We start from the raw sequence: 9,522 nt of genomic DNA, 5'->3' as shown, positions 1-9,522 counted from the left end.
CACAAATGTGGACAACATTAATTTTTCAGAGATGTGTGAGAGTTGATAGAGCACAGGATCCTGGTTAAAGTAATGCCTCAAAGTGTACATGTTGGTAGAAAAGAAAGAAAACGGCAGAAGGAATGGAAACATAAGAGCAAGGGAATAAAAAGCTAAGGGACTAGAAGGGCATAATAATACATGAGAATAAAAATAGTGAAACCGAGAGATATGTAAGCTTATCCAAGGACAAGAGAAGTATATACTTTTATATTTAAACCCTTGAAGAGTTCATATCGGTAACAGGGTCTAAAGTGGGGAATCAGTTGTTGAAATGGAGATGAAGTTTGCTGAAATGGAGGATGCCCAATTTAGGAAACAGATCTAAGAATACCTGGCAGGGTAAATAGTCAAAGAAGGGCAAGTGGCACAGTTTCAATTCTGCATGATTAATTCATGTAACTTTTCCTCTGACAGAAAAGGGCCTAAAATTATATGGCATCTACTTTCTTATTCCTTTTGTTCTCTTTACCAGTCCTTCTAGGACATTTTTTCTTAAATCTGAAGAGAATTTTCCTTCCTGCAAGATTGAAAAATCTTCAGTTTCTATTTATTTGCTTCATTTCCAAGTAAAGTTTATTTGTATTCTTTATATTCACTGTGAGTCGATAAACAGAAACAAGTTTCAGGGTGCTCTCATTTCACCTAGCAAGTATCTCTTTCAGTAAGATTATAAAAGTGCCTGTCTCTTATCTTTATAAATTTGCATGCATTACATTTACATGATAAGCTGTGGTTCTCTGATAAGTCAACAACTCTAAAATTTCAGAATCTTATCAAGGCTCTTTCAGTAACTGAATCTCATAACTGCTAAGGAAAAAAAGTCAAAGATTCTACCATTATACTACCAGCCTTATGTATCACTGAAAGGATTTCTAATTTGGATATGTTATTTTGAAATAGACCTTTTTATCATGCTTTCTTCCCACTGGTAATCTTAGACTGGTATCTTCATCTGCCGTGAGTAAAAGTGCTATTACTTGCTAGCACATCATTAATGTCCGGCAGGAGTATAATAAATTACACCATTTCTCTGCAATTTTACTTGAGCACTATTTCTTGCTGAAATGTATAAAACTGGAAAAAACCTTGGATTTCTACCTAACACAAGAGCACAGAGATATTTTATAAATGTCAAGGTTGCTAACACTTTTACAGTCAGGGCAATCATGTTGTTTTTGGTCTACTTAAAGAACAGGGCAACAAGAAGTACCCAATTAAATGTGAGGCAAAATCAGAATATATGTGGAAATACAGCAGAAGCCATTTTTTAATATATTCGGCAAAAACAGTGAAGTTCTGACATTTATCAACATTAGAGTGGAGTCTAATATTGCTAAATTACTCAATTCAAATGTTCAAAGCAGAGAAAATCAAGGTTATGTGGGCCATGAGATTTTTTAAAAAATTTGTGTAGATTCATGTGCAGGTTTGTTACGTAGGTATATTGCATAATGCCTAGGTTTGAGCTTCTAGTGTATGCATCACCTGAATAGCAAACATTGTAACTCTAGGTTATTTTTCAGCCCTCACTTGGCTCCCATCTTCTCACCTTTTGAAGACTTTAATTTAAAAAAATGTCCCCACAATTTTTCTTTTTTTTGGGTGTAATAATCTTGTATATTTATTATCTCATCCATTTCACTTACAAACAAAAATGAAATTTTATTATTTAAAATGAATATTTACATGAATAAATTGACACCACAGTTGTTAATTGTGAAAAATGTATATAACTGAAACATTAATACAAAATTATTAGGAGCATCAACCCTTTATTTTAAATGCAAATCTTTCCTAGTCCAACTTTTAAATATATGTAAAAATAACAATATTTAGTCTACATAAAGGCAAGTAGTGTAACTCATTACTAAACATCAGAAATAATTCCATTTCTTGATAGAGAAAAAAGATAATTCAATTTTTCTTACACAATATTTTTTGGTGAAAGGTTTTGCAGGTAGTGGAAGACGACATGAACAATGTTTTATACTTTCTTTCTTTTTGTAAATCATAAGAAGGAGAACTAGGAAAAAGATATTAAGCAGAACACCTGAGACACAGTAATTAACTGCAGAAATATTAAATTATTCATTAGCACTCATTTCCACTCCCTTTAAGTGTCAGGTAACAGAAATTTTGTGAATGCCTAATGCAAACTTTTACAAAATAGTTATTTATATTTCATTGTATTTCAAGTTGCTTTCAGAATTGACTCATTTTGTGGTCAGAATAACTGTGAGCTAATATTCACATGCTTTTATTCTCTCTCTGATGTCCTACGTATGATCCAATGGTAAATCTTCAGTTATAATCACCTGGTGCAATAGTAATAAAGATTGGTCTTGTTCTTCTTCAAGCCTCATCCCAACAGCCTCAGTTAAATCTGGAAGCATGAATTATGGTTGAGGTAGTTATTCTGCTTCCTGGAATATCCAATGTAGCATGCATGTTTGAAACATAGATATCCTCCAGCATGAAAAATATCGAATTCAGGTTTAAAGGTATCCAACCTTCCTAGAATAAGGTCTATCTAAGCTCCTAGAATAAGGTCTATCTAAGCTAAGTGCTCTCACAGTACTTTTTGCATGGTATTTATGATGTTATTTTCTAACTGTTAATTTATTTTCCTGCCATAACAATTTGTGTGTGATTTCTAAAAAGCTGAAAATATGTGTTTTACGTTTGGATTGTGCCAAGCAAAATTCATGGCACCTTTTTGATAATCAGTAACTTTTTGTCTATGCATAATTGGTACTCTCTCCTCTTTACTCCATACAAACCAAGGAATTTTTTATTGTCACAGGAATCTTCATTGGCATGCCAGTTGATTCAAGGATATTGAGGCTTCCTCTTAAAGGCAATTAGACACCCAGAAAGAAAAAGAGTGAAATGAATTTAGGATTGGGTAGTGCCCTAGAAAACACTTGCAAAGTTCTATTAATTCTTCCATCTTTTCTTTACTTGGAACATCACGAATGCCCTGTTTTGGGAATGGTGCCTTTATAAATGAAGATTATATCCTACTTATGAGCCATAAGTATTTGACATAATGCTCTGGAATTTTGCTCCCTGACTTTTATATATCAAATTTGCCATAATCTTCTATTGCTAAAGCTATTCTCTGTTTATACTAATATCATTGCCATGTTAACTCTGAATATTTGATGCTTCATATTTGGATCAAATCCTATCTCTCTTGTATATAGTCCAATATTTCCCAGTTTTGGATATTAAAAACCACACAGTCCCAGCGTTAGTGTCTTTCTTCTAATTTTTATAATCATTGTTATTATTTTTAATTTTAGAGGCAGGGACTTGCTCTGTCACCCAGGCTGCAGTGCAGTGGCACGATCATAGCTCACTGCAGCTTCAAATTCCTGAGCTCAAGCGATTCTCCTGCTTCAGCCTCCTGTGTAGCTGGGGCTGCAGGCATATACCACCATGCCTGGATAATTTTTTAAACATTTGCTATAAAGATGGAGTCTCACTATGTTGCCCAGGCCGGTATTGGGCTCCTGGCCTCAAGCAATGCTTCTCTCTTAGAGTCCTAAATTGCTGGGATTACAGAAATTAGTTCATGCCTGGCCCAATTTCTATAATTATATGCTATAACTATATGTCACTCCTACATTTCTCAGTGTTTTAATTTGTATTCCTGATTATTCATGATCTGTATGTAGTTCAGAGGCTGTAAAAGACCTGTGAGTAATTTAAAAAGAAGTGGGGTACTTTTCATTGGCGAATCCCTGATTTGTTTTAAATTTGTGTTATTTGTAGAAAATATCTTACATCATAAAGGGATATTGTGTAAAATATATTTCAGAAATGGAATTTTGGCCCTTAGAGCTATTGATTTGGGGGATTTATTTATGTTATGAAAGAATAAACAAAAATACAAAAATATTATTTTATTAAATAACAACTAGGGACCATAGAGATGATAAACCAGTCAGAGGTTGAAAGCTGTTTAGGGTGGGGAAAACAACAGAAGCAAAGCACAGAAGATTGTTTAGGGTGGTGAAACTATTTTGTATGCCACAGTATTTTTGAATAGCTGATACTATGCATATACCAAAACTCATAGAACTTTACTACACAAAAAGTAGATATTATAGACAATATTAAAATATCATTTAAAATTGGGGGTAGATTGCAGAGTTAAATGCAGAATGTGACAAAACAATCTAACTGTATTAAATACACTTGAAATAATCTCCCTGAACAGGATAGAAAGAAGAGATACTGAACTAAGCACCTTTAGAAATGAACAGAATCTGTGACTAAAGTCAAACAAACTCTACTTAAACACTGTACTTTAATTGATAAAGTTATTTCTAATGGTAGTGCAGTAAACGCTTGTGAGACTGCTATAGATACTTGCTGGTTTTGAACAATTAAGTAAAAGAATGGCAGATAGTGGGAGCTAGGTAGGTTTCTCACTAGTAGATAGTTAGAGATTACACATAAGCAAGGAGAGGAGTCCAGAATGATCCATATTGTAATGAATTAGAGCTGAATACATTATTTAAACTCATATTTTGCATAACATAGATATAGATGTATCTCTCTCTATATATATATGTATATATACATACACATATATACACATATACATACAATTATATTTATATATACATTTACATTTATATATTTCCTTGTTGTGTCAGCTGAGAGGGCCTAGTAACAAAGCCACCTCAGTAGCAATGAGGATGAAGATCTTAGTCCCTAATACCATTCTTCAATTAAAAATATATATATATTCCTTGGGTGCATGGTTGATTATAGGAAAAGAACAGAAAATTTACAAGATAATATACAAAATAAACATAGAGATCTTGTAGCAGACAGTAAAATAAATAGTGACAGCAGGAACAACTACAAAGCAATGATGAGTGCATGTCAAAGGGATGTAAGAGCTAAGTAAAAGTCCTACCCATGGCCGATGGTGGAAAAATTTGAGCAACAAAATAAATATAGAAGTATTAGATTGTACCAAAAGTATAAAATAAATATCTGTAAGTCCATACTCATATAAATAAATGATAGAATAGAAAATAAATAAATGAAGCAGAATGTAGCAATCATCCATGAAGAATTCCAAGTAATTTATGAGGACATACTATTTTCAAGGAAGTGGAGCATAACTTCCTACTCTTAACTGTGGGCTACACATAATGACTTTCTCGGAGGTGTATTGTTTGGAAAAGGGGAAAAACATAGCTTATTGTAGTGAAATATGGCACTCACTATTTCTTTTTTATTATTATTATTATTATTTTTATTTTTTATTGATACGGAGTCTCGCTCTGTCGCCCAGGCTGGAGTGCTGTGGCCGGATCTCAGCTCACTGCAAGCTCCGCCTCCCAGGTTCTCGCCATTCTCCTGCCTCAGCCTCCCGAGTAGCTGGGACTACAGGCGCCCGCCACCTCGCCCGGCTAGTTTTTTTTTTTTTTTTTTTTTTTTTTTTTTGTATTTTTTAGTAGAGACGGAGTTTCATCGTGTTAGTCAGGATGGTCTCGATCTCCTGACCTCGTGATCCGCCCGTCTCGGCCTCCCAAAGTGCTGGGATTACAGGCTTGAGCCACCGCGCCCGGCCAAGCACTCACTATTTCAAGTAGGAGATAGGGTTAACGTCAACAGTGACAAGTAATGTTTACATAATGTACATTTGATACAACGGTGATGAGACTAGTGTTTGACCTCAATGTTATTCCTCCAAAAAACCCATAACCCAATTCTAATTTTAGGAAAAAATATCAGAAAATTCCCAATTGGTGAAGATTTTACAAAACACCTGACTGTTCACAATCTATCTTTTTTGACAAACAGCATTGGTGATGCTGCTTCTTAGCTTTTGATAGACTTTTATTGCTTTTATTGTTGGATTTTATAATATTGTGCTATCTTCCTTTGTGGGAAAGTTGTAAGCAGTTTTTCAATGGATTTTTCTAAATAATAGCATTCTTCAGAGTTCCAAGCTCGTTTCCCTTTCTTCCCCATTACAGCACTATGATTAAGTATCTACTTTGTTCCAATGACTTTAATGAACATTTCTAAGGTATGAATTTTGTAATCTTTACCTCCTGTCCAGATATGATTTCTCATTATCAGAACCACCTTCCCATTAGCATTTTACATCAGGCCTAAAACTCAAATTTTTATCTCATTCATATCCCCTGTCTTCACATTCACATACTTATGCTTCTTGTGTTTGCCATTTCAATATTATTCTATTAATTCATTCAACAAATAGTTATTGAGTACTTATATACCAGGAAATTTTCTGGGCAGTAAGGAGACAAAACTTAACAAAAAGACCAATATTCTTGCCAACTTGGAGTTTATTTCCATATGAGGTCTGGTGGCAGTACTGATAAGATAAATAACTAGATTACGAGTTTGACAATTGGAATAAATTAAGCAAGAGTTAAGAATATGAATTGAAATATAGATTGTCTTCCATTTAAAATAAGCTTAAAATAAATGATCATTTATTCAAGAACTTAAAGATGGCAAGAAATTAAAACATGAGATCCACATGGACTGTTAACTCTTTCTACATTCAGGTTTGCAGATGTGTCAGAATGTCTGGATTAGTTCCTTCAGATATCCAGTATAGGGACAACAACGACAACAGAAATACCAGTGTGCTGTAAAAGCAACATCATGCATTTGAATGAAAGTATTATCAGTCTACATTTGTAATGTTTGATACACCTTCTTGACCAATTTTATGTTTTTAATGTTTTTAGCACATAGTGGCCAATAAGTATTATCATTGACTATGTCAACATGTTAATTATTAAGTGACATTTGACAAAATGAAGAAGAATTGGAGCATTCAATGATACATGAAATCCAATGAATGAATAAAAGAATAATTTCAAAGTTAAAATGTAAGTACAAATAATTAAATGAAGCAGAAGAACTTAGTACACAAAATGAGAGCGCTCAATTTTAATATGCTTTTCAGATGTGTATTTTAAGCATCCTACAACGACAAAGATGACTGCAAGATCATTTGGCAAATACTCTTATTTCTTTTTATTAATTCCAAAACTATGTTTTTTTCACTAATTCTTATAAATTGCTCAATGTTTATTTCAGTTTACCCTACCTGTAACAACATCCAAGCAATCAAAATAGTGATTCACAAGGTGTTTCCTATAATGTCTTTCAGGTAATGGTACATAAAATGCCACCAATTGTTAGATCAGAACATGTACTTCTAAATTTTCACAATATAAAAATTATACATTTCTATTTTTAATTAGTATTTTTATCCCATACTTAACAATGAGTAGGATTTCTTAATCTTTGAAGTTAGCATCTCAAAGTGATGAATGGTAAAATTTCAGTCTTTTAAATCACAAAAACCTTTTGAACAGGAGGATGTCATCAACAACCTATGGTCCTTTGAAAATTATTATTCAATATTAATATAATAAGTGACTTATTTGATGTTAGAGATTCATGTTTTGTACATCATTCACCAAAACAATAAAATTAAAAATAATCCTGGACTATGTCTGCTTTAGCAGTCATTTGTCCTTTGTCAAGATGATGTCCCTGTTCCAAGCTCAGCATCTATAGCAAGTGGCAGAAAAGAGAGCAATAAATTCTAGTAGGGTCAATTTTGATCAGCATTTTTTTCTTACATAACTTCACCATTCACTAAATATCAAGAGCTATTCTAAAATTCCTGAGCAGAATGGGTTGCAAATTAATGAACACATTTAAAAATGTCTAAGCCTTTTGTTTTTCCAGGTTTTACCATTCTTACTCAAGACACTGGTTCTGTAATCCTGAGACCCATTCTCTCACTACTACTATGAATACCTTTATGTGTGATATACAGTGGTAGATTTCGAATGAATGTACAAAATATGCAGACAAAAGGTTTTATTTTAAGAATTTAGAATCAAGTAAATCACAAAATTTTCTTTCATGATTTCTATTATCTAGCAGCAAAAACATCTTATGGTAGAGACTTTTAAACATAAAATATTTTAATGCTTATCCAAGCATGTTAATTTTTCAACATATACCACACTTCAGTATTATACTTTAACATCAATGAATTGATGTTTTCAGGAAAATAAATATTATAGAATGTTTATCACGCTCCTTTGTCTTTACTAAACTAAAAAATAAATAAGGCTTAATATGGAAAATAGGCTCACTATATCTGATTTTATTGATGAGATAGGCATTTTGGGGAGAACATTTGGATTTCTCTTTCTCCCCTTCCTAAAAATATAGTTTTATTTGAAAACTTATTTCATCATCTGATTGGTGGTAAACAATTTAGGATATTAAAAGAAAGCTTATTAACATTAGTGAATTTGGAATTCATATATATGAAATTAGATGTATTTTCATACAGTATTGTGTATTATTATGCTGAACTAAAATATGACTATGTCTATGTAGGAGATTATATTAGGAACAGTGTTCACCATCTCAATAAAATAAGAACGCTAACACGTATAAGAATAATATAATAAATGTTTTTGAAAGGTGGAATTTAAGTACTGTGTGATGGCAGACCAAGGAAGATAAAATTTCCTATTGAGTCAATTCAGGTATGCCTTTTATAGGAGTGGGAATTTGAGCGGCACCATAAAAGTATGGTTTCTTGGTTCAGATTTCCTGGTATATAGCAGAATAGATAATTTGGAAAGACAGGGATACATAAGCAAGCATCGGGTGATTAAAAATTTTTTGGAATAGCTGGAAGTGCAGGCTCTAGTCTTAACTTCTGGAAGCAATTTCAAATTACCAGAATTAACTACCTAATTAAAAGGAAATATTCATTTTCTAAGGTAATATTGATTCCTTTGCTCTAAAACTATCAGAACCTACTCTATGTTTCTTCTATCAGTGTCTGCCTAAGGTTACATAAAGCATACCCTGCGATAGACACTTCAAGCGCGATTGGATCCAGGCTAAATTAAAACTCTGTTAGCACTGCATCCCAGAACAGCTGGAGAACGCTTTCTTGCTTTAAGTATCTCTTTATGCTGAGACTATTAATGGTCATTATATGAATGAACTATAGCAATACATACAAATGTGGTACATGTTGACTCAAAATCCAGATACTTGTCTTGTAACACTTTCTTATTGATACTGGGCTCAGGACAAATCAATTTGTTATTCACTTTGAAGGAGCTATGTTAACATGCCTCAGAAACCTGCAGCTCAGACATGTCAGTGGGGTGGGGGGGGGCTTTAAATATTTATGTATGATACTTTCATCTTTAGATCACCGGTGCTGTGGGTCAGCCTAATGAAGACCCTTGCTCATAAAGCAGAGCTGGAAAATTGATAAAGGCCAGAGCAAAGTTACAGCTTTGAATGAAGGTACTTTGTTGTCATTGTCCATGAGAAAAGAGATTCCCTCTATTTTTTCCCAGTGTATTTTTATAAATGTAAGTCATTTACAAAATCATTGGTTACTTGCCAGATACTTAGTTG

Source organism: Mandrillus leucophaeus, unplaced genomic scaffold, assembly GCF_000951045.1.
Source record: "Mandrillus leucophaeus isolate KB7577 unplaced genomic scaffold, Mleu.le_1.0 Scaffold1156, whole genome shotgun sequence".
In the NCBI taxonomy this organism is placed as follows: Eukaryota; Metazoa; Chordata; class Mammalia; order Primates; family Cercopithecidae; genus Mandrillus; species Mandrillus leucophaeus.
Note: the sequence above shows the minus strand (reverse complement) of the source record.